We start from the raw sequence: 26,599 nt of genomic DNA on the forward strand, positions 1-26,599 counted from the left end.
AACACATAGCAAGTACGTGCCAACTGTGAATACATAGGGTGTCAACAGAATGTCTTCTTACGCGAGATAATATCTAAAAATATTTTGACAACAAAAACATAGCTAATTTTAAATATGTATGTGTGTGTGTGTGGTGTGTGTGTGTGTGTGTGTGTGTGTGTGTCTGTGAGACAGAGAGACAAATTGTGTGTGCGTGTGTGTGAGACAGAGAGAGAGATTGTGTGACTGTCTTTTATACTTTTTCGGTCATTAAACTGCTGCCATGCTGGGGCACCGCCTTGAGCAAGACACTTTATTTCACGTTGTTCCGTTTCACTCAGCTGTAGAAATGAGTTGCGATGTCGCTGGTGCCAAGCTGTATCGGCCATTGCCTTCCCTTGGATAACATTGGTGGCGTGGAGATGGAAGGCTGGTATGCATAGTCGACTGCTGGTCTTCCATAAACAACCTTGTCCGGACTTGTTCCTCGGAGGGTTACTTTCTAGGTGTAATCCCATGGTCATCCCTGACCGAAGGGGTTCTTTACCCGTACATGTATGCATCTATATATGTAAACATATGTGTGTGTGTGTGTGTGCGCGCACATATAAATATATATATATATAAATACATGTATATGCATGCATATATGTGTATATAAATACATGTATATGCATGCATATATGTGTATATAAATACATGTATATGCATGTATATATGTGTATATAAATGCATGTATATGTATGCATATATGTGTATATAGATGCATGTATATGTAGACATATATATGTATATATAAATGCATGCACATATATATATATATATATATATATACTAGCTGATGTATCCGGTAATTCCCGAAAATGCGGGGCTTATCCCTTGGTTCTGTTCTCATAATTGTTTTTCGCTAATCCAATAACAACAATACAAAGTATGTAGTCCCTAAAACGATTTTTGTGCATTTACAGAGAATACCGAACTGTCTTACACAGGATCTTGTTTTTAAGAATTTCCAATAAGTTACGAATACCCAAATTGTGAAGTCAGTTAACTAATAACATGAAATTAATTACCCTATAGTAAGAATTCAAATAAAGTAGCCTCCGAAAAGGGCTTCAGTACCTTCTCAGAGTATATAGAACTGAGGAGGAAATACTAATAAGGTATGTTTGCTAAAATCGTGAAGAATATTACGTAATAACAGGCTAATCAGATATGAGATAGTAACAATTCAAAGTAAATAACTCTGAAAAAAGCTTTTGTGTGTTCGCAGAGAATAGTACTCTCAGTGGCGCTAGTGATGGTATATTCGTGAATAAGTCAATAACCAAAATAAGTGGATCTGTTGTTTAGGAAAATACTTTTTACTTGTTTAAGCGTTGTACTGGATAAATTGCAAAAAATAACTGAAATAGTTCAAATACTAAAAAATAAGCATACTCAAATTCATTTTTACGAAATAATTTATTTCCCTTGGCTATATATAAGGATCCATTTCAGGAGCGAATGGGTCATTTCCCTTGGATGTTTCAAAATAATATATTTGTTATATGTAGTTGATATAAGAATCCCTTCGAGGGGCGCTATTATTGATTTTTTTAAACAATATAAGTATGTCACTAGTTTTCTAGACATGGATTCTTCTCACGTATCAAGTTTCATCAAAATTTATGAAACGATATAGGATGCTACAAACAAACACACACAGATTTCCATATGTGTAGTAGATATATATATATATGCATGTATATGTATGCATATATAAATTTACTTAGATGATGTGTAAACTTCATGAAGGGATGGTTTCATCCAAGGAAATACTGGTTCTATACCCAGTATTTTAGGGGAAAGAATTTCCGTAAAAATAATAGGTATATACAAAAACATATAGCTTATTTTTATTTAAAAGAAAAGAAAATGGAGATTAAGAAGTTAACAATTGTTTATTATTAACAGCAAATTAGTGATCTTCACTTACAGCCATTTCAATTAATATTCAATAAATATTAAATTTGCATTTATGTGACATGAGCACAATATTATCAGTGGAAACATTTGGATGTTATATATGTGCTTATGAATTCATTTTAGCAAACTGAATATTTATATATATATAATTTGGACAAATACGTATAAATCGATTAGTGTGTTTGAATGTTGAGTAGAGCACCGACACAGTTTAGGTTACCCGTTGTGGTACATTTCCGTTGGATCTACTTCAGGAAATTCACAGTGGCAGTTAGGCTAATAGTATTAATAAATAGGAGATAGATTTCGTTCCATAACTTGATGGGCATATAACAACAAGCTAGCCGACACTAAAAATTTCTAGTGAGACATCTTTATCAATGTACCTGAAAAGACCCAGACTAATGGGTCGAAACATGTATCTAATAAAGGTCTAATATGAAATCTATCTCCTATTAATTAATACTTTATATATATGCATGTATATATATTAATGCATATATATGTACATTATCGTCATTATTATTTAAATTCCATGTTCAATGCTGACATAGGATACACGATTTGATAGAATCCAACGAAGTAAGAACTGAGCTGGTTAGGAGGTGAATATGATGAATGAAGAACAAGTATTGAGGGATGATATATGCATATGTGTGTGTATGCATGTATATATATATATATATATATATATATATATATATATATATATTGCTTACGTTACATTGAGCATTCACGGGCTTTCATTGCAAACCCTGCATGAGCATCTTGCCTCTGCTGGGACCTTGGGAGTACTTACTAAAAATGTTTTTTCACACTAAGAATACAGCTGAACGAGGCCCTTAAGTTATGTCTGTTCAATATTTTCTTATACTTATTATCCCGCGTAAAATGTTCACCTCCTAATTTAAATGCAATACGAAGCTAAAGTCAGTGACACAGAAGTGGTGTCGTTCAAGAAAAGTGGAACAACACATATACAGGTTTATGCTGGAAATAGAGAAAGTCCCTTTAGAATCCAAAAGAAGTGCAATGTTACACATTTAGTCAGCTTAAATGATTAAAAGTGGACGCAACGCCATACAAAATCAACTGTAAGTTGCAGGAACAGTAGAAAATGCGATCCGAGTGCCTTCCTATACGCAAAAAGCGAAAATTTCAGGTGTTGCCTTTATGAGCGGAAATATTTTTCCGTGATGTGATGTGGTCATGTCCGTTTTTGAACTTGAAAACGACTTACATACATGCACTCCCAGCTAATGCACTTCGCCTATGGCTAACACCAATCCATGGGAAATAATTGCTTTTCCTCATGGAAAAAGTGTTAAAATTTTTTTACTGTGTTTCTTTTTACGAACACCGAGCTGTCCGTCTGTCTGTCTCTCTCTCACCTCTCTCTCTAGCTATCTATCTACACACACACACACACACACATAATGGTCTGATCAATAAGTATCCCGACTGTTGACATAGTAACGAAGCTAAAGCACGCAGAGGAAAGCCGCTTGGTACAAATTAACATTGAACGCAGCCGTGTGTGTGCACGAAGTTGTAACGTTCTAGCTCACTTCCGCTGTTTACAGCAGTGCTTGGAAGGAAGGTGTGTAGTGTGTGATCGTCACATTGACCACGACAGAGAAAGTTGGGCAGAGAATCTGCATCAAATTTTGCCAAAAGCTTGGTGATACCTACTCAGAGGCCTACACAAAGTGAGTCGTCTAAGAGACAATAAGTCAAGTAAAAGACTATATATATATATATATATATATATATATATACCTCCAGCATATAAGAGGCTATGTGCTCCCGGCCTGAAGAGTCTAATTATATACCATAACCAGTAATAAACTTACTCGCCTATATCCGATATATATAAAAGTATAACTGGTCTATTACTCATATTGAAAGTGCTCGTTTTTTGACTTAGCTGATAATTATGTGTGTGTGTGCACACATATAGAAATATACAGGCATATATATGTGTGTGGGTGAGTGTGCATGTTCTTTATTTCTTTAAGGTCATTGCCTTGTTTGATATGTTTCACACACCTAGCATATTGCCTGTTCTCTATTTGTCATTGATGTCGTATGAATTAGAGGTTAGTCAGTCAGGAGATTTTATTCTTGTAATAATAGTTATAGCGGCAGTTATGAAGCATGTGTGTATACAACAGATGAGGGCTCTTACAATTTCTGAATTTCTGTACAAACAATTTGTTTACAGTAATCAAATGTTTGTGCTTGTACATTAGCTCACTCTCTCCATCAAATCAGCATTGTCTGTACAGATACATGATGTCAGATGTCGAAATGATCCCAGAGCAGCGTGAAATGAAGTGTTTTGGTTTAAGAACACCATGCACCGTTGGTCCGGGAAAATCGAATTCACGATCGAAATGTCAAAATGAAACAAACGGCACTGAATCGGTTATAAATACTGAAATAAATTACCTGGCAACAATTAGACAAATAAAACGTTTTCACAGGACTCATTAAATCAGTTAGACATTACGATGTACAATTATTATATTTCAGGTTACGTAAAGTAATGAAACAAGAATTTAGAAAACTCAAAAGAACATGAAATAATTATTTTCTGAAATATTTCCAGAAGAATTATGTCGAACGTATTTTACACACACGCGATTAAATACATACCGATATTCAATGAGTGTTTGTTTACATTTTTACTTTGAATTATTTCGGCTTTTAGTCTGTGATGTATTAGGTAAGACATACATGCACACACATACACACGTGTGTATGTATGTACATGATCTGATCAATAAATACCCGGACTGTTGCTATAATATCGAAGTTAAGGCACGCAGAGGAAGGCCGCTTGGCACAGATTGACCTTGAACTCTGCTGTGCATGCGCACTAAGTTTTAACGGTCTAGTTCACTTCCGCTGTTTACGGCTTGGACGGAAGGTGTGTAGCTTGTGATCGTCGGATTGACCACAACAGAGAAAGTTCAGCAGAAAATCTACATCAAATTTTGCCAAAAGCTTGGCGATACCTGCTCAGAGGCCTACGCAGTTTTCAAAAAGTTTTCATAGTTCTTGACACAATCAAGATCTTGTGCAACTGAAACCCGAGTGTCCTTTTGGTCAGCCGAAAGCAGTTTTGGCCCAAATGTGGCAGACACGCGTCTCATACTCAAATTTTCAGTGATGATGGACTGAGCTGAACCGTAACTAATCTGCACGTCCTCTGGTAACTCACGGATGGTGATTTGATGATTTTCCCACACATCTGCGATATTTTTCTCAGTTCTGCTGGTTGCGGGTCTTCCAGAACGTTCGTCAGTATCAACATTTTTTTCGGCCATTTTGGAAACGTCTGAACCACTCGTAGACTTGTGTTCAGCTCATACACTCCTCTCCATACACTTTCTGCAACTTTGCGTAGGCCTCTGAGCAACTTTCTCTGTCATGGCCAATGCAACGACCACACGCTACACACCTTCCTTCCAAACACTGCTGTAGACAGCGGAAGTGAGCCAGAACGTTAAAACTTAGTGCGCATGCACAGAAGGGTTCAAGGTCAATCTTTGCCGAGCGGCTTCATTCAGCAAGCTTTAGCCGTTCGGATACTTATTGATCAAACCTCATATGTATGTATGTGGGTGGGTTGGTAGATATGTAGGTAGGAATGCATGCATATCACGTGCATATATATATATAATATATATATATATATATACACACACACACACACGTGTATGTCTTTGTCACCTTTTCCCGATTGACAATCAGTGCTGGTTTGTTTGTGTTCCCGTAACTTAACAGTTCGGCAAAAGAGACCTATTAATATAAGTACCAGACTATCAAATAAGCACTTGGGGAGGGGGGCATTTGTTCGACTAAAACCCGCCAAGGCCGAAGTTCAGTGACTGAAACAAGTCAAGACACACACACACACACATATGCATGCACATGTGCATGTTTATGTATATTGTATAGATAAGATAGATAACGACTTTATTGAGCTTACGATGAGGCATTTGTCACAGCTGTCAGACAAGTCGTGTATTTGTTGATGCACTGACTACTGAAGCTGTGTTATTGTAATAAGGAAGGGAATAACTTTCAGAGGCAGGTCCCAAACAATACAAGCGAGCCATTCATTACAACGAAGATACTAGTTAGTTGAAGAGTAGCTGGTACCTGAGCTAAATCTGATAGAGAGAAGACGAGAGAAAGAGAGTAGGTACAGTGGACAGTCAGTAATCGACTATGGGTACGTTCTCAGATTAATTTTTGTTTGTTTGTTGTTAATTACAAATCGTCATTTTTATGTACCAATCTACAAACGCTCTATTTTAGTGACTTTTGGTAATTTTTTTTCTTTTATATTTCAAATTTTTTATTAAGGAAGTGAAATTAAAAGTATAAATAATATAGTACAGCCTTCCTTTTGCCATTTTTCTTTACTAATTATATATACTTTGTTATTGTTTAGCATCAAGTTTGTCTTTTAAAAGCTATGTTTAGTTTTCAGAAACAATGAATCATATATTCAAGAAAATTGGGTGTGATTTGAGAGTTAATTGGCTGTTAGTTCCAGAACGTCAAGCAAATATATTAAGAGCTTCCTTCTTATGTTGGTTCATACATTCACGTTAGAAATTATTGGCGGAAAAACCTTATCTCACGCTGAATTTCAAAGTTAAAATCTATCGTGATCGATGTAATCAGTGCCAGTTAGGCACTTGAGGGTATTATTTCGGTTATATTTCGGCCGAAAGAAAGAATAAAATAAATAAAATGCGACCGTGTGTGCCTAACTTAGAAATTAAGAAGTAAAATTCATTTCATATTTTTCATGTGTAAATATTTTTTTGTGTAAATATAAGAGATTTATGCTTGCATTTCATTATGCACATACACATATACGAATATGTCTTTCTATGTATGTATCTGACATATCAATCCATTCATCTCTCTCTCTCTTTCTCTCTCACGAAAAAATACCGATTTTGTGAGCTTTTGTCTGTGTTACAATGTTTTGGATTAGATAGGATTTATTTGTGTGTGAATGTGTCGGCTTGTTTCATATGTGGTCATCCTGTAGTGATCGTGTTGTCTTTATTGCAGGTGTGTATATTGGTCAGCGCAAACGTACCTTCACTATAATTCCGTACCCACGCCGCGCATTAGAAAAATTGAGCTTTTCCATTATATAGTATTTTGTACTTGTTTGTGATTTTATTGAAGTTATCTCCTTTGCTTTTTCAATTTTAAGCACGTTCCAAAGGGAGATTTTATCTACTAATTGCATAGACAATTTCAGTTAATCGTTTTTCAGTTCCATAAATTTACATGTTTATGAATCTACCATGTTATGATTTATCTGTTATGAGTTTGTTTCATGATGTTAAAGCGGCAAGCTGGCAGAACCGTTAGCAAACTGAATACTCATTCTCTGTGTATGAACTGCAATTAAGAACATTCTTTTAAACCTCTTGTAAGAAGTATAGATATCATCATCATCATCGTCTAACGTCCGTTTTCCATGCTGGCATGGAGTGGACGGTTTAACCAGGGCTGGTAAGGCCAAGAGGCACACACAGCTCCGTTGTCTGTTCTAGCATGGTTTCTATGGCTGGTTGCCCTTCTGTTGATATTTAGTCTCTCACACACACACGCACTCACTATATTCTATATATTCCTTAGTCAGACTAAAAATACATTTCTTGTTTGTCTGAGGAAGCATTTGGCTTGATTGTGCATGTTGCACTTATGAGATGCATTTATAGTTTGATGTCATATATTACCGAATATTAAAAATTATGTAACCAATGAAATAAAGGCATGCAAAGTTTCAATCCATCTACCAAATTCACTCACAATGCTTTGGTCAGCGTGGATGCTATTGTAGAAGACACTGAGACACTTGCCCAAGATGTCACACATTAGGACTGAATCATGTGGTTGGGAAACAAACTTTTCACACATACATACTTGTGTCTTATTTATGTATATACATGCATATGTGTGTGTGTATGTATCATCATCATCGTTTAATGGCCGTTTTTCATGCTGGCATGTGTTGGACGGTTTGACTGAGGTTTGGGGAGCCATCGGCTGCACCAGGCTCCAATCTGATCTCGCAGTGTTTCTACAGCTGGATGCTCTTCCTAACGCCAACCACTCCAAGAGTGTAGTGGGTGCTTTTATGTGCCACCGGCACAGGAGCCACTCAGTGGGGCCTGGCATTGAACACGTTCAGATAGTGCTTTTTACATGTCAGCAGCACGGGGGCCACTCAGTGGGTACTGCATCGGCAATGTTCAGATGGTGCTTTTTACGTGCCACTGGCACAGGAGCCAGTCACGCAGACCTGACATTGACCATGTTCGGATGGTGCTTTTTACGTGCCACCAGCATGAGAGTTAGTCAGGTGGCACTGGCTACAGCTATGATATTGGTTTTACTTGACTCAACAGGTCTTCCTAAGCATTTCATATCACCCGACGCATTAGGGGCACTCTTAACTGGGCTGGACATGCATGGTTGCGATCTCACTTTAGTTGCTGAGTCATCTCAATCTCAGCATATCTCCAAAGTTCTTGGTCTGCTGTCATTACCTCTGTGAGACCCAATGTTTGAAGGTCATGCTTCACCACCTCATCCCATGTCTTCCTTGGCCTACCTCTTGCACAGGTTCCTTCCACAGTTAGAGAGTGGCTCTTCCTCACACAGCTCTCCTCATCAATGCATAACATGACCATACCAGCACAGTCATCTCTCTTGCATACCACATTTGATGCTTTTTATGCCCAACTTTTCTCTGAGGGCGCTTACACTCTGTCATTGCACATCCAGTGGATCATACTAGCTTCATTTCTTTCAAGCCTATGCATGTCCTCAGCAGTCACAGCCCATGTTTGACTGCCGTGTAACATTGCAGTTCGCACGCATGCATCATACAGTCTGCCTTTTATCTTGAGTGAGAGGCTCTTCGTTGCCAGCAGAGGTAGGAGCTCCCCGAACTTTGCCCAGGTTATTCTTATTCTAGCCGTTACACTCTCAAAGCAACCACCTTCACTACAGACTTGGTTGCCTAGGTAGTTGTAGCAATTAACTACTTCTAGTTTCTCCCCATGGCATGTGATGGAATCTGTTTTCTATACATTTTCAGTGTTTATTACCCTTGTGTATCTGCCATACACAAACACTATTTTCCCTGTTAACCTTCCTTTGGTATTGCTGCACCTTTTCTGTGTCCACAGCTTACATCAGGAACATTGTATGGAGTTTGTACCCACACCTTTTCTACAGATTGAGCAGAGCCATCTACCTGAAGGGGTTTGTGATTTGACAATCTTCCTACTTACTAAGATTGGTTTTTGCTAGGTTAACCCAAAGGCCCTTTGATTCTAGACCTAGCTTCCACACCCTAAACTTCGTCTCCAGTTCTGGCAGTGACTCAGCTATTAGAGCAAGGTCATCAGCATAGAGGAGCTCTTAGAGGCAGCCTGTCTTGAATTCTTTTGTTATTGCTTGGAGGACTATAATGAATAAGAGGGTGCTGAGGACTGATCTTTGGTGGATCCCTTCTACTTGGAATTCTTCACTTTACTCGTTGCCAACCCTCACCTTACTGATAGCATCCCTGTACAGGGCTTGTACGGCTCTTACCAACCATTCACCTATCCCCAGTTTCTGCATTGACCACCAGATAAGGGAATGGGGGACCCTGTCAAAGGCTTTCTCCAAGTCAACAAAAGCCAAGCACAGTGGTTTATCTTTGGCTAGATATTTCTCCTGCAGTTGCCTTACCAGAAATATAGCATCAGTGGTGCTTCTGCCTGGCACAAAACCAAACAGCATCTCATCTGTCCCTAATTAGTTGGGCTATGACCCTCTCTGTGACTTTCATCACCTGATCCAATAATTTGATACCCCTATAGTTATTTCTATCTAAAGCATCACCTTTACCCTTGTAACAGTTGACTGGTGCTGCTTCAGTCATTGTGTATGACTCCTTCATGAACTACCTGATTTACAATACGGGCAACTAGACCATAACCCACACCACCCAATAAGCATCTCAGCAATTATTCCTTCTTCATATCCTTAATTGCTTTATCTACTAGGGTACTGTCGATTTGGGTAGCTGGTCCTCAATTGGGTCAACCTTTAGCAGATTCTCCTCCTCCCATTCATTCTCCACATTCAGCAGTCTTTTATAATGGCATCTCCAAGCGTCTTTCTTTGCAGAATGATTAAACGCAAGGGCACCATCATCCATGTGGACACATTTCTCTCCTATGACATCACAGTTTTCTTTCACACACTGTCTTGCAATCTGAAATACTTCAGTTCTTTGGTCCTCACATCACTGAGCATAGGCAAACTTCTTTTCTGCTACTCCCTTGGCTGTATATAACTATCTCCTAGCTTTCCTTTTGGCTATCTGATACATTCTCTTGCAACCCCCACTCTTCCAGGCCTTTCAAGTCTGTTTCTTTGTTCTAATGGCCCTGTCTACAGTATTGTTTCACCACCATGTTACCCTAGGTGTGGAAGGGACTTTGCACCAGCCACAGATTTGGTCTGTGGCACTCAGCAAGCTGTCCCACAGGAATTCCCAGCTGCCTTCTATGTCACAAGACTGTAGCTCTTCTTCCCTATCATCAAATTTCTCGGTAAGGATATTCCTAAATCTCTGACTGTGCAAAGGGTTCTTAAGCTTCCAAGTCCTTCTTTTCCAGATTGGTCTGCTTTTTGGCATCCTTCTGGCCTCGAGTCTAAAGTCACTAACAACTAGTCTATGTTGGGTGGTACATTCTTCACCAGGGAGGGTCTGTGTGTGTGTGTATGTATTTATGTATGTATGTATATATATATATATATATATATACTTTATTTAACAAAAACTGTCCGACGAACGGGAACGTGAAACTCAGAGTAACAGGTTTTGTTGAATTTCTGCTGCTTTTAAATAAAGCATATTACTCTACCCCTGGTATTTGAGTACTCTTTATTCCACCTTGTTTCACATTTATGTGTTTACTCCGGTATATATATATATATATATATATATATTTACTGTCCTACCCATGCTCACCGTCCAACCCATGCTAGCATGGAAAACGGACGTTAAACGATGATGATATATATAAATAATTAAATGAGGCAGCTACTTATCAGAGTTTCACCAAAGAGGAAAATAATAATTGTTATTAAATATGACTGAGGCTGTTAGAACACCTACACTGTGTGTGTGTATGTGTAAAAGACTAATACTACCATGCGTCATTTTGTGTTGATGTATGGGCAGGGGAAAATACTATAAAAGTTACTTTCCATGCGTTCGCTATTTTACCCTCGTTCAGGTCTAATGACCGTCCATGTTTGTTTTTGTTCAGTTTCCTTGTATGTCTCCACTCTCCTGTTTTTGCTCCCCACTTTGATCCTCCATAAATCCCATATTTTATTTAGGTATTTGTGGGAGCAGTTACCTTCAAAGACTCATATTGTTGTTCAATACTCAGAATGAGGAGTAGATAGGCAGCTGACAAGTGATGAAGGGTCATCTTTATATTACTTGTCCTGTTTTCCATTTGTTTCTCTTGTTACTTGCATATTGAACTCATTTGTTTCAGTATTTCTCAAATATATAACATAGTAAATTTGATAGACTAAAAATTAACTGAGATTATCCTTGCAATTAAGAGAAAAATCCCTGCAAGTAAGGGAAACAACTCCAACTATTTCAGATAATTGAAATTTATGAAAAATTAAGTCAATGTAAATTCAGTGAAGTTTCCAACTTACTGAATGTTACATATGTGGGACTGTATATATTTAGATATCCTGCAGTAGCCACCTTAAGAAATCTTTCTGAGGGAGATTTTGCTTTCCAATTGCTTAGATAATTTCATCATCACCATCATCATTGTTTTACTTTCCACTTATCCATACTCACATAGGTCACAGAGAATTTATTGAGGCAAATTATCGATGGCCAGATGCCCTACTTGTTGCCAACTAAGGTAATATTTCCCTATGGTCAGACTTGTTTTCACAGAAGTTTGTGAGAGAAACCACTTGTATGACAATGATGCTTGTTTAACAACTATCATATGAAGTCCTGACAAGGAAACAATAACACATGGACACACTTACATATGCATTCATAACCACACATACACACACATGTATGTACATATGATAGGCTTTTTTCAGTTTCTGTCCATCAAAGTCACTCACATAGTCTGGTACTATAGTAAAAGACATTTGCCCAAGGTGTCACGCTGTGGGACTGAACCCAAAACCATGTGGTTGGGAAGCAAGTTTCTTACCATGCAGCCACACTTGTCAGTTAATAGGAGTTTTTCAAGTCACTATATTACACATGTTAGACCCTATAATACTTCTATTTATTATGCAGAATGTACCTATGATGTATTTTCCATCAGCTATTTTGTTGATGTTTAGAAGCCTTTTGTGTCATTCAATCACTCATCCTCTATAGCTAAAGGAAGAATTTGCTGTTTCCTTTTGCCCTCAAATACATGAACTGTCATTTGACATTTGTATTTGATTTTCATTCTAAACCTATTTAGGCTTTCCTGCAGAATAAAAGTAGGTCATTTAACGGAGAGTGCAATTAATATTGTGCTTAAAGGGCAAGTGTAAATAATGGGGTTAGAAAAATCTATGAATGAATTTTTTCAGGGTATCTAGATTTATATCTCACCATTGGGCTGTTTAACTTAAAGTACACTCTGATTGAGTAGCTCTTTGATCAAAACAGTCCAGCTGTGATTATCTGATTTTCCCCTTCAGATAGTGTAGCTATAACTACATTATTTAGTATGGACTTCCTTTTCTAAGGATTATAGGATGTGATTCAGAGTTAATTTGACTTCTATTTTAACCTTTTCATTACTCTGTTTCTGTTGAAATACACTTCATTTGTTTAAAATATTTTTGAATATAATAAAGAATTTATTAAAATGACTTTAGAACTGTAATGTTGTATGATAGTGACATATGGGTCTTCAATGCAGACAACTCAAGAAGACTGGAAAGAAATGAAGCAAACACGCTCTGTTGGATGTGCAACGTAAGTGTGCATGAGTGACAAAGTACAAATGCATTGAGAGAAAAAACGGATATAAGAGAAACCAGTCGTAGTGTGCAAGAATTTAGAACTGCACTGGTATGGACATGTGATGTATACGGATGAGGATATCTGAATAAAGAAATGCCAGTCACTTAATGTGAATAGAGCTTGCAACAGTGGGTGACCCAAGAAGACATGAGATGACAGGGTGAAGGCTGATCTCAGAACCTTGAACCTCACAGAGGAGAGAACAAAGAGCTTGTATGACAGGTGGTGTGTGATTCTTTAGAAGACCTGATGGAAGCACTCCGTCGGTTACGACGACGAGGGCTCCGGTTGATCCGATCAACGGAACAGCCTGCTCGTGAAATTAACGTGTAAGTGGCTGAGCACTCCACAGACACGTGTACCCTTAACGTAGTTCTCGGGGATATTCAGCGTGACACAGAGAGTGACAAGGCTGGCCCTTTGAAATACAGGTACAACAGAAACAGGAAGTAAGAGTGAGAGAAAGTTGTGGTGAAAGAGTACAGCAGGGATCGCGACCATCCCTGCCGGAGCCTCGTGGAGCTTTAGGTGTTTTCGCTCAATAAACACTCACAATGCCCGGTCTGGGAATCGAAACCGCGAGTCGCAATGGCCCAGTGGTTTAGAAGACCTATGCACTTCAGCAAAAAAAAAAAAAATGTTTCTGGAAGTACAAGGTATATGACTGGGCCTCATGCCTAGTTTCCTCCAAGACATTCCCATCATCCTTCATCTCTCTGATGGCACTATTCTGCTGCTGTAATTAAATGTAAGCAGAATTGCATACTTCACCAGCTTTTTCCTGATTCCACTTATCTTTCTTACTACCTAGTCTGTTTCTCATTCTTAATATTATCCTTTCCACCAACATTTTACATTGACCACTCCCTGAGCACTCAATTATCTCCTCCACCTCCATATATCTCTCTATCTTCCCAATCACTATATTTGCTCCACACTCTTATAACTTACCCAACCATGTGTCACTTCTTTCTCTCTTCATCCCTCTCCCCTTGTCTTTTATTCTTGCACAATCTTCCATTCATGTCAGTCTTACCAGCTTGAGAAGATTTGACTATTATATATATATATATATATATATATATATATATATATACATATACATACATGTGTAGCGTTGATTAGAAATACCTTCTTTCCCCACAGACTAATAACAGTTAAGATATATATTTTTTCAACTAATTTTATTGTATTTTATAGTAGGTTATTTTAATTGCTTATTGGATGTAACTTTCTATGTACATTCCATACAATAAGGTTATCCTGAAACAGGAGTTGCGGTCCTATTGGTAAAATCCCAAATTTTGTAATATATATATATATATATATATATATATATATATATATATATATATATACATTTATTTTTTTACTTGTTTCAGTCATTTGACTGCAACCATGCTGGAGCACCACCTTAAAGAGTTTTAATTGAAGAAATCAACCTTAGGACTTATTCTTTGTAAACCTAGTACTTATTCTATCATTCTCTTTTACTGAATTGCTAAGTTACCAGAACATAAACACACCAACATCGGTTGTCAAGTGATGGTGGAGTGACAAAGACACACGTGCGCGCACACACACACACGCACGCACGCACATATATATGGCAGGCTTCTTTCAGTTTCTGTCTTCCAAATCCACTCACAAGGCTTTGGTTGGCCCGAGGCTATAGTAGAAAACACTTGCCCAAGGTGCCCTGCAGTGGGATTGAACCTGGAACTATGTGGTTGGGAAGCAAGCTTCTTACCACACAGCCACTACACAAATTTTAAGTTTGAATTCTGCCAGTTTTATCGTTGCTCTTAAATCCTAAAATGTGGTCACCTTCACTTTTTAAAAAATATATATTATCTAAGACTGCTCTGTGCAATATTTCTTTTTAATACAGTAGGATCTGGTTCCTTGGACAAGTGTCTTCTGCTCTAACTCTGGACAGATCAAAGCCTTGTGAGGTGAATTTGGTAGATGGAAACTGAAAGAAGCCTGTTGTATATGTATGTATTTGTGTGTGTTTGTATTTCTTTGTCTTGGCATCCTGGGATAATTGGAAATGCTAATCACTGCCATTCATTTTCAATATTTTGCAACTAGTGAGGGTTGTTGACAGGAAGAGCGTGCAGACTTAGAAAATCTGCTTACCCATGTAAGCATGGAAAAGTGGATGTGAAACTGATGATGATGATATTGTATGTTCTACTGCCATCTGTTAAATTTTCTATGGTTTGAAGTGAAAATATGGTTTGTAGCAGGAGTCAGAGATTGAGAGATTTGATGTTTAAAAGTGGGCAGTGGTGTGATTCTGTATGAGAACCATCACCTGTACCTACTCATGTAACCTATTTACAAGTAGCTCAGCTGAGCCAATTGAGAGCTTAATGTCTTAGTCTGTCTACACAGTGCAGTGCCTAGTAGCTCAACATGGAATCAAGGGTTCTTTGATTAGCAGCTCAGTCCGGTATTGATTCAGTCAGCTGTAACTATTAGAATAATGTATAATTGGTATTTAATTCAGGATAATCGGTTTCTCTTTTGTGTTGCTAAGTAAATTCATCTGTCTGATGGAATAATGTTTGGACTGTTCTTGTTAACCCCTTTTTTCCTGAAATGGATTGATCTTTCATTATGTAGTCTTTTATTCTGTGTTTACCAAAGATTGGCAAAACAATGCAAGTTAATTGAATCCAACAAAAAGGTTTGTCAAACAATCTTTAGGAATCATTTACACACACACACACACTAATACTCATGCACACACATGCACAAATCAATACTGAGGAGTTGTTATATTTGTTTTGTAATGTGTACTGAATGACTTCATGAGCTGCTAAAGGTATACTGTGTGTGTGTGTGTCTGTGTGTGTGTGCATGCACACACATGTCCTGTTCTATAAACTCACACAGAGAAAATATAAGACATACATGCCAGTAAAGTTACAGTGAATAGGCAGAAATATTACAAGGATGGTACTTGTTTTATCGACCCCAAAAGGATGAAAGGCAAAGTCCACCTCGGCAGAATTTGAACTCAGAACATAAAATCAGACAAAATGCTGCTAAGCATTTTTCCTGGTGCAGTAATGCTTCTGTTAGCTCACTGCCTTAAATATCTGTAATATTAAATGTTGTTCATTTATGTTTTAGTACAGGTAGGTTTTCATCCTGTATACATCATTCATTTTTCTGTTTTTACATCATACCTCCATGCTAGTATTATCATTTAAAAGCATTTACTGTAGAACTTTCACAAGAATTTATATGATATATTATTCAATAATGAATTATATTGATTGCTATGAACTTCTAGCTTAGAGTAAGTAGTAGTTTAGAAACAAAGAGATTTAGTTGTTGGTGGGATGGTCATCATTAGAAAGGGCAATAATCAATATATTATATGTACTATAATCACATCAGACCTGTATATGATATAGTGAACGTTGTTAACTAAAAGGTACGCTCCTGGAAAATAGAGGATGACTCAGTTTTTGGTTCTTAATTGTAGTCATGTAACTTTACCCTAGAGAAGCCTGGCCATCATACAATCTCCTTTAAGCCTTGAAGTCTTTCACTATATAAGAAACACTATGTATGGTATTGGTTTCAAATGTGGGCACAAGGCCAGCAATTTCTGGGATGGGTATAAGTTGATTACATCGATCCCAGTGCTTAACTACTTATTTTGTCAATCAGAAAAGGATGAAAGGTGAAGGTGTCTCAGCAATATTTGAACTCAGAATGTAAAGTTGGAAGAAAGGCTGCTCAGCAATTTTCAGGCAGGTAACGATATTGTCAGTTCACTGCCTGCCTTCTATGTGTAATATATTGACTTAAATATGCTGATTTGTGTGTGTGTGTGTTTGAGAGACAGACAAAGGGAGAGTTATATATCTTCTGCTTTCATCTTTTACGTGTTTCAGTTTATGGACTGTGGCCATGCTGGAGCACTGCCTTGAAGGGTTTAATCAAACAAATCAACCCCAGTACTTATTTTTAAGCCTGATAATTATTTTATTGGTTTCTTTTTGCTGAACTACTAAATCATTGGAGCATAAACAAACCAACATCTGTTGTCAAGTGGTGAAAGGGGACAGACCACATACATACATAATTGCATGTGAGCGTGTGCACACATGTACGTATGTATGTGTATATATATATATATATATATATATTATATATATATATATATAGCATTCAAAGACAGTTGCTCCCATAACTTCCAATATATATATACACACACACACACACACAGAGGCTGCGTAAGGTATTTGAGAGCTGGCAGAAACGTTAGCACATCGGGCGAAATTAGTGGTATTTCGTCTGCCGTTACGTTTAAGTTCAAATTCCGCCGAGGTCAACTTTGCCTTTCATCCTTTCGGGGGTCGATTAAATAAGTACCAGTTACGCACTGGGGTCGATATAATCGACTTAATCCGTTTGTCTGTCCTTGTTTGTCCCCTCTGTGTTTAGCCCCTTGTGGGTAGTAAAGAAATAGGTATTTGAGAACATACCTTTTTTGTGTCATTGCTGCATTTTTTGCTAACTCTGTATAATCTTTGTTTCAGAAAATAATAATACATGATCCATACATGATCAGTTATACCCAATTTATCAATATCTCCTTGTGTCACAGCTTTGCGATGTTCATCTACCCTTATTTTGAGGAGGCGCCATGTTTCGCCTTTGTATAACCTACCACAGCTGCATGGGATGGAGTACACGCAGTCTTTGGTAATATTCTCTTCTATTGGTGGTTTTACTCAAAGGAGATATTTGCGAAGTATTGTATTACTTTTGAATACCGTCCTGATATCATATGGGGTGCATATCTTTTGTATCTTTTCGGAGAGGCTTTTCACATAAGGTAGAAAGACTGTGGACAGTTTATTGGTTTCATCCCCTCTTTTCTTCATAATTGGAGTGGATATTATGTTTTTGGGGTAGTTGTTACTTAATAGATTGTTACTTAGGTTGATCATTTCTTTCTGGTGGGTATCATGATTGCTACTTATATTCTTTGCTCAATGTTTTAGGTACTGAGCAATCTCTCTCTTTACACTATATGGAAATTTGGAAATTTCCCCAAGAGACCTGATGAAGGCTGGAGGGTATATCAACTGAAACATTGTGATAACAACAAACAAGATGAGCACAAATATCTGTCAAATGTAAATAATGTACTAGTGGTACCATTTTCACCCTCATGCTCTGCATTTTGTATTATTATTATTATTATTATTATTATTATTATTAAGGCAGAATTGTTAGCATGCCAGGCAAAATGCTTAGTGGCATTTTGTCTGTTCTGAGTTCAAATTCCGACGAGGTTGACTTTGCCTTTCATCCTTTCAGGGTTAGTAAAATAAGTACCAGTTGAGTATTGGAATCGATGTAATTGATTTACCCACTCTCCCAAAATTTCAGGCCTTATGCCTATAGTAGAAAGGTTTATTATTATTATTATTATTAAGGCAGCGAGCTGGCAGAAATGTTAGCATGCTGAATGAAATGCTTAGCGGTATTTTGTTTGCTGCTACATTCCGAGTTCAAATTCCACCGAGGTTGACTTTGCCTTTCATCCTTTTGGGGTTGATAAATTAAGTACCAGTGAAACACTGGGGTCAATGTAATCGACTAGTCCCCTCCCTCCAAATTTCAAGCCTTGTGCCTTTAGTAGAAATGATTATCATCATTATTATTGATTGAGAGAGCAGCGTATGCCATCAAAGTGACACTGGGGTACACTATATGAAACCCAATATACCCATTATGACTACTCGTCTAATAAGGGTACACCAGGCACATAAATCACAATCATGTGTACAACATGGTGATCTTATATCAAGTTAAACAATGCATGACCTTGCAGGTGGAGCCCAGTTAGAATTTTCTTCTGGTTGAGTAGCCCATCCCATTCAAAAGGTCCTTAAATAAGGGTTGTTTAAAGGTGTTGAACAAAATACCTATGTTTCCAGAGGTGAATTATTCAAATTCCAATGAATTCCTCTCAACACATGGCTACGATGCTCCCCCACTACCTCTCCTCTTGATCAAAGATGCACATATCATCAGCCACTAAGGAACATGCTCAAGCAGTTTAAGTCAAAAAACTGACAAGCAAATCTGTGATATTGAGCAGAATATTTGCTGTAGCCCATCTTTTTATACCAAGATAAAACATGTTCACGATAACACTTCCAACCATTTTCTTTATGTTCTGGGTTTAAATTCTGTCAAGGTCAACTTTACCTTTCATCCTTTCAGGGTCGATAAAATAAGTACCGGTTGGGGTGAATGTAATCAACTAGCTCCTTCCTCTAAATTTCAAGCCTTGTGCAAGAAAAGATGATTATTATTATTATTATTATTATTATTATTGAGTGAGAGAGCAGTGCATGCCATCAAAGTGACACTGGGGTAAAATATACGAAGCCCAGTATACCCATCATGACTACCCGTCTGATAAGGGTACACTAGGCACATGCATCACAACCATATGTGCGCGACATGGTGATCTCATATGGAGATAAATAGCACATGACCTTGCAGGTGGGGCCCAGTTAGAATTTTCTTCAGGTCGAGTAACCCATTCCACTCGAAAGGTCCCTGAATAAGGGTTGTTTAAGGATGTTGAACGAAACACCCATGTTTCCAGAGGTGAATTATTCAAACCCCAAAGAATCCCTCTCAACACATGGCTATGATGCTCCCCCACTACTTCTGCTTGTGATCAGAGATGCACATATCGTCAGACACTAAGGGACATGCTCAACTGGTTAAAGTCAAACAACTGACAAGCAAATCTGTGGTATTGAGCAGAATATTTGCTGTAGCCCATCTTTTATACCAAGACAAAACAATGTACATGATAACACTTCCAATCAGTTAAGATCAGAAGCCATGAGAGCCACTGCCTGGTACTGCATCAGGGCTATTATTATTATTATTTAATTTTTTTTTTTAAATTTAAAAAACTTTAACTTTCAAATATATCATTCAGTTTATGAACTCTTGTTCCTGCTCATAAACATCTGTGATACATTTGGTAACAGATGGTAAACTTATTTGATTACCAAATGGCTTAATAGCTCACGAATACAAACTACCCACTGCGATCAAGTTGTTTTAAATAAAGTATTTGACGGTTTTTTTTTTATACATACTTGCTTTTTAAGGTTTGCATTTGAACAATTCTAGTAATTGTTTTCATTGTTTCATTATATATCACCAAAATTAATAGCCTTTTATTGTTGTCAATGTTTTCATTTTTAGCTTCAAGGAAACATAATGAGATTGAGTAACAATAATAATAATAATGATAATAATAATAATAATAACAATAAATGCCCTGATGCAGTACCAGACAGTGGCTCTCATGGCTGCTGATCTTAACTGATTGGAAGTGTTATCATGTACATTGTTTTGTCTCGGTATACATGGGCTACAGTAAATATTCTGCTCAACACCAGATTTGCTTGTCAGTTGCTTGGCCTTAACCAGTTGAGCATGTCCCTTAGTGGCTGACGATATGTACATCTCTGATCACGAGCAGAAGTAGTGGGGGAGCATCATAGCTGTGTGTTGAAAGGAATTCTTAGAGGTTTGGATAATTCACCTTTGGAAACATGGGTGATTTGTTCAACATCCTTAATTCTTATTCAGGGACATTTTGAGTGGGATGGGCTACTTGACCCGGAGAAAATTCTAACTGGGCCCGACCTGCAAGGTCATGCACTGTTTATCTTGATATGAGATCATCATGTCATGCACATATGGTTGTGATGCATGTGTCTGCTGTACCCTTATCAGACTGGTAGTCCTGATGGGTATACTGGGCTTTGTATATTTTACTCCAGCGTCACTTTGATGGTATGCACTGCTCTCTCACTCAATAATAATAATAATAATAAGCCTTGCTGCTATAGGTACAAGGCCTGGATTTTTGTGGGGAGGGGGACAATGGATCACATTGACCCCAGTACTTGGCTGGTACTTAATTTATCGACCCCAATAGGATGAAAAGCAAAAGTTGACCTCAGCAGAATTTGAACTCAGAATGTAGCAACAGATGAAATACTGCTAAGCATTTCCCCTGGCATGCTAACAATTCTGCCAGCTCACTGCCTTAATAATAATAATAATCTATTCTGTTATATGCACAAGACCTGAATTTTGGGATGGGGGGGGGCTATCTGATTAATTAAACCACAGTGCTCAGCTGGTATTTACTTTATTGATCCCAAAAGGATGAAAGGCAATGTTAACCTCAGTAGCACATTAGTCCAGAATGTAATGAGCTGGAAGAATTTCTGCTAAGCATTTTGTTCAATGCAGTAATGGTTTGGCCAGTACACTACCTTACTACTACTACTACTGATAATAATAATAATGGTTTCAAATTTTGCTGCAAGGGCAGCAGTTTTGGGGAAGGGGATGAGTTGATTACATCGACCCCAGTGTTCAACTGGTACTTTAACTTATTAATCCTGAAAAGATGAAAGGCAAAGTCTACCTCGGCAGAATTTGAACTCAGAATGGAGTAACAGGCAAATTACCACCAAACATTTCGTCCAGTGTGCTAACGATCCTGCCATCTTGCCACCTTAATAATAATAATAATAATAATAATCCTTTCTCCTATTGGTACAAGACCCAGTAATTTGGGGGAGAAAGCTGGTCAATTAAATCAAGCCCAGTGCTTAACTGGTACTTATTTCATTGACCCTGAAAGGTCGAAAGGCAAAGTTGACCTCAATAGAATTTGAACTCGCGATGTAGTGACAGACAAAATGCTGCCAAGCATTTTGCCTGATGTGCTATAGGTTCTGCCAACTTACCATGTTTTTAATAGCTATTTCTACAATAGGCAAAAGGCCTGACATCTGTGGGGAGGGAGCTAGTCATTTGACAATTGGTACATATTTCATCATCTCCAAACGAATAAATGGTAGTTGACCTGGGTGGAGTTTGAACTCAGATCATAAAAGCAGACAAAATAGCCACGAAGTATTTTATCTGATGTGTTATCAATTCTACCAGCTTGCTGCCTTAATAATGATAATTTCAAATTTTGGCATATATCCAGCTGTTTCAGGGAAGGATTAGTTGACTATATCAACTCCATTTCAATAAATGGTACTTATTTTATTGACCCTGAAAGGATGAAAAGCAAAGCTGACCTTGGCGGAAGTTGAACTTAAAACATATAGACAGAAGCGCTAAACATTTTGCTTGGCATGCTAATAATTCTGCCAGCTCACAACCTTCTTAATAATAATAATCCTTTCTACTATAGGCATGAAGCCTGAAATTTTGGGGTAGTTGATTACATGAACCCCAGTGTTTCACTGGTACTTAATTTATTGACCCCAAAAGGATGAAAGACAAAGTCAACCTTGGCAAAATTGAACTCAGAACGTAGTGGTGTGCTAGCGATTCTGCCAGCTCACCGCCTTTATAATAATAATAATCTCTGCTATAGGTACAAGGTCTGAAATTGGGGGAGGGGACTAGTTGACTACATCGAGACCAGTGTTTCACTGGTACTTAAGGATCAAAGGCAATGTTGACCTTAACATAATCTGAACTCAGAGACAGGCAAAATGTTGCTATGCATTTTGCCCATTATGCTAACGATTCTGCCAGCTCACCTCAATAATAATAATAATAATAATAATAATAATAATGGTTTCAAATTTTACAAGGGCAGCCATTTTGGGGGAAGGGATGAGTCGATTACAACTACTCCAGTATTTCACTGGTACTTAATTTATCAATCCCTAAAGGATGAAAGGCAGGATCTTTTCGGTTTGAACGGCAGTTTTTAACATAATTTCTTGGAAACTAAAAAATTTTAAACTTCGTATGCTGGTAGAATGTGTTTATAAAACATCTTTTTCTCTTGGCTTTATTGAGAAAATTCTATAGTTTGTAAGATATTTGTTGTTTTTATCTTCAATTTCTGCAATTTCAACCAATCACTGACGTCCATTGAGGTAAACAACATTCTGTGCTGTATGAATATGTCCCTCATTTAAGAAACAGATTGGGTTTATTTACATTTGTGAAGAAAAAAAAAGATACCTTCCCTCCACCCATAACCCTAACCCTAACCCTAAAATAGATTGAAATGCAATAGATCGATACTAGGGTCATAATTATGGGTGATAATTTCATATGACACCGCTAGAAAAACTGCTATTCAAACCGAAAAGATCTGAAAGGCAAAGTGAACCTCGATAGAATTTGAACTCAGAACATAGTAGCAGATGAAATACTGCTTAGCATTTCACCCGGTGTAGTAGTAGTAGTGGTAGTAGTAGTAGTAATGATTTCAAAATTTGACACAAGGCCAGCAATTTCAAGGGAGGGCATAAGTCGATTACATCAACTCCAGTGTTCAAATGGTACTTGACCCCCAAGAGGATGGAAGGGAAAGTTGACCATGGTGTAATTTGAACTCAGAGCATATAGACAAATAAAATGCTGGCAGTAACAATTCTGCCAGCTCACCAGTAACAACAATAACAACATTAACAACAAATTTTGACATCTGATATATACCTAGTCATGTTTCGAGAAGTGGGTATGTCATTGTTTAAATTTCTAGTTCAGATATTGATCTGTTAAAATGATTCATGTTTTAGGTTGAAAAGTATCATAATACATGACAGCAAATCAAGAAAATAGTAGTAGTGGTAGTTGGTTAGATTTTTCAGTTTCTATTGTAGTTATAACATCTGTTATTTTAAACAGCTTTGTGTTTTAAACTACTATTACAAAAAAATACTGCCACTCATTTGCTTTTGGTCCAACTTTTGAGAAACTTTTTTTTCTACGGCTACTGCTGATACTACTACTACTACTACTACTACCACCACCACCACCACCACCACCACTACTACTGTCTCAAATTACACCCTGTCATTAATCATTAAAAAAATCAAATTGGATTATATAGTCCAAGATAACTATTCCAAAATAAATATCAATAAAGGAAAGACTGCATTGTTAATGGCACCTTAAGTTTTGAGTGTATAAAATTGAATTTGATCTACTCCCTTCAACTTATTGGGTAAGCCTACTTCTAAAATTGCATTGGTCTTTTATTTTCTGTACAATGTTTTTGCTTCAATTTTTGCTATAATTGTATTGTTTCTAAACTGCTCTCCTTTCAGACATTTCCCCCCCTTTAATAGCGGCAATAAGGACCAGGTTATTATTGCATAAAACTACCTTGGAGCAACTTGTTCTGAATTCTTAAATAATTTTCTTGAGGAATCTTATAAAAAAAGATTTTGGCTAAGAACAGAACTTTGATGGACATCCACTTGAACTTAAACATTTTATTGATTTTCCAGCCTTTCAGATTTTACTATAACACTTTTGCTCATGACTTCAGTTGGTTTTATAAAGCTATTTTTGACACTCGTAACTTTTTCAGTAGCCGCCAAATTATGGAATTCAAGACCCTGTATAATCCTTCAGTATATAGATGCAGGTGTGGCTGTGTAGTAAAAAGCTTGCTTTCCAACCACAAGATTTTGGGTTCAGTCTCACTGCATGGTGCCTTGAGCAGGTGTCTTTTACCATATCCTCAGACTGACCACAGCTTTGTCAGAGGATTTGGTTAATGGAAACTCAAAGAAGCCTGTCGTGTGTGTGTGTGTGTGTGTCTATATATCTTTGTGCATATGTCTTTGTTTTCCCCCCACCACTGCTTAGCAATCAGTGTTAGTGTGTTTATGTCCCCTAACTTAGCAGTTCAGCAAAAGAGACCAATAGAATAAGTACTAGGCTTTAGAAAATAATTCCTGGGGGTCAATTTGTTCAACTAAAAAAAAACCTTAAAGGTGGTGCCCCAGCATAGCTGTAGTCAAATGACTGAAACAAGTAAAAGATAAAAGACACATGTTGTTAATGTTAAGCTCTTGGTTATCAATTCTGAGTGAATAATGATGTTTTTACATTGTCAAGCCAATTCACAACAGAACTAAACCCTCAGCAATGAGATTTCCACATTTACTTTATGAGTGTATAACAATAAACGTCACCCTTTTCAAGCCTAGCCAGGCTCATGGGCCCGGTTTCCCAGTTTCTGTGGCGTATGTGTTCCCCCAGCTGGACAGGATGCCAGTCCATCGCACTGTTACTCAAGAAACAGGAAGAGAGAGTGAGAGAAAGTTGGGGCGAAAGAGTACAACAGGGGTTGCCACCACCCCCTGCCGGAGCTTTGTGGAGCTTTTAGGTGTTTTCGCTCAATAAACACACACAACACCCGGTCTGGGAAGCGAAACCACGATCCTCCGACTGCGAGTACACTGCCCTAACCACTGGGCCATTGCGTTTATATATGTGTGTATATATATACATAAATGTATATTTATGGTCTGGCTAAAACTTCTTAGCAAATCACTTGTATGCTCTGGGTCTAATTTATAGTCAGGACCATTTTATATTAACATACATTACTAATATATTTGGAAAAATATATACTTCAGAACTCAATCTAGTTATGAAAATCAATGATTGATAAATACTGTTGATTAAGGCAAGTCAAGCTATGTTAACATTTGATGTTTGACTCTTATCACAGTAGTGCAAGATATTTCATACATTTGCTATAAAATAATTAGTTGAAAGAACACAGGAATATGGAAATGTTTTTCCTTTTAGATTCATTAATGTATACATTAACTTTTGAATTTCAGTAACATTTTTCTTGGATGGTAAGGTGAGTCCCACAACCTACTGAATTGGAGAAGTGCCACTGCAGTATTTGTACAAGCTAGCAGAACTCATCTGTCTCCATTCAACTTGATAACTGGTAGAACCTCTGCAGGAGTTCAATCCAGTAATGCAAGCTGATAAAACACTCATAAATTTTATTACTTCTATTGCTATTTACAACAGTCAGTTGTATTCGGTGTTAGCTATTTAAGGTGTCTTGACTTGAGATACAAGCTTGTAACTTGTTTTGGGAGGCATGAGGTGGGGGCATAAAGGATGCATATCCCAAGGCCTCAAAAGTGAACCCAGGAGGGGACAACCATTAATGATGGGGAATTTAATATATCCATCCAACCATATGTAACAGCATATTTAATTCCCTTTACTTTTCATGAATAAATATGATAAACTGTGATTTTTCATTACTAAATTTTAACCATTGCGGGTTTTTTAAAAACTGTTATTAAGGAGTGGCTGTGTGGTAAGTAGCTTGCTAACCAACCACATGGTTCCGGGTTCAGTCCCACTGCGTGGCATCTTGGGCAAGTGTCTTCTGCTATAGCCCCAGGCTGACCAATGCCTTGTGAGTGGATTTGGTAGACGGAAACTGAAAGAAGCCTGTCGTATATATGTATATATATATATATGTGTGTGTGTGTATGTGTTTGTGTATCTGTGTTTGTCCCCCTAGCATTGCTTGACAACCGATGCTGGTGTGTTTACGTCCCCGTCACTTAGCGGTTCGGCAAGAGACCGATAGAATAAGTACTGGGCTTACAAAGAATAAGTCCC

At 37.6% G+C, this 26,599-nt stretch overlaps 1 protein-coding gene across 6 annotated transcripts in view; it reads left to right on the top strand.

Annotated features, from left to right (window-relative positions):
* Window positions 1-26,599, top strand: part of LOC115232357 (tripartite motif-containing protein 59) — a 149,609-nt gene that overhangs the window by 48,411 nt on the left and 74,599 nt on the right. The window contains exon 1 of one of the 6 annotated variants that reach the window (XM_029802199.2): window positions 5,976-6,190. The exons of 4 other annotated variants lie outside the window; for them this stretch is intronic. The gene's annotated coding sequence lies outside the window, so the exon portion shown is untranslated. Of the gene's footprint in view, window positions 1-5,975; window positions 6,191-24,133; window positions 24,153-26,599 lie in introns of those variants that run through there. One more of the 6 variants, XM_029802200.2, reaches the window with a different exon arrangement.

The sequence above is a fragment of the Octopus sinensis genome, linkage group LG2, assembly GCF_006345805.1.
Source record: "Octopus sinensis linkage group LG2, ASM634580v1, whole genome shotgun sequence".
NCBI lineage: Eukaryota > Metazoa > Mollusca > Cephalopoda > Octopoda > Octopodidae > Octopus > Octopus sinensis.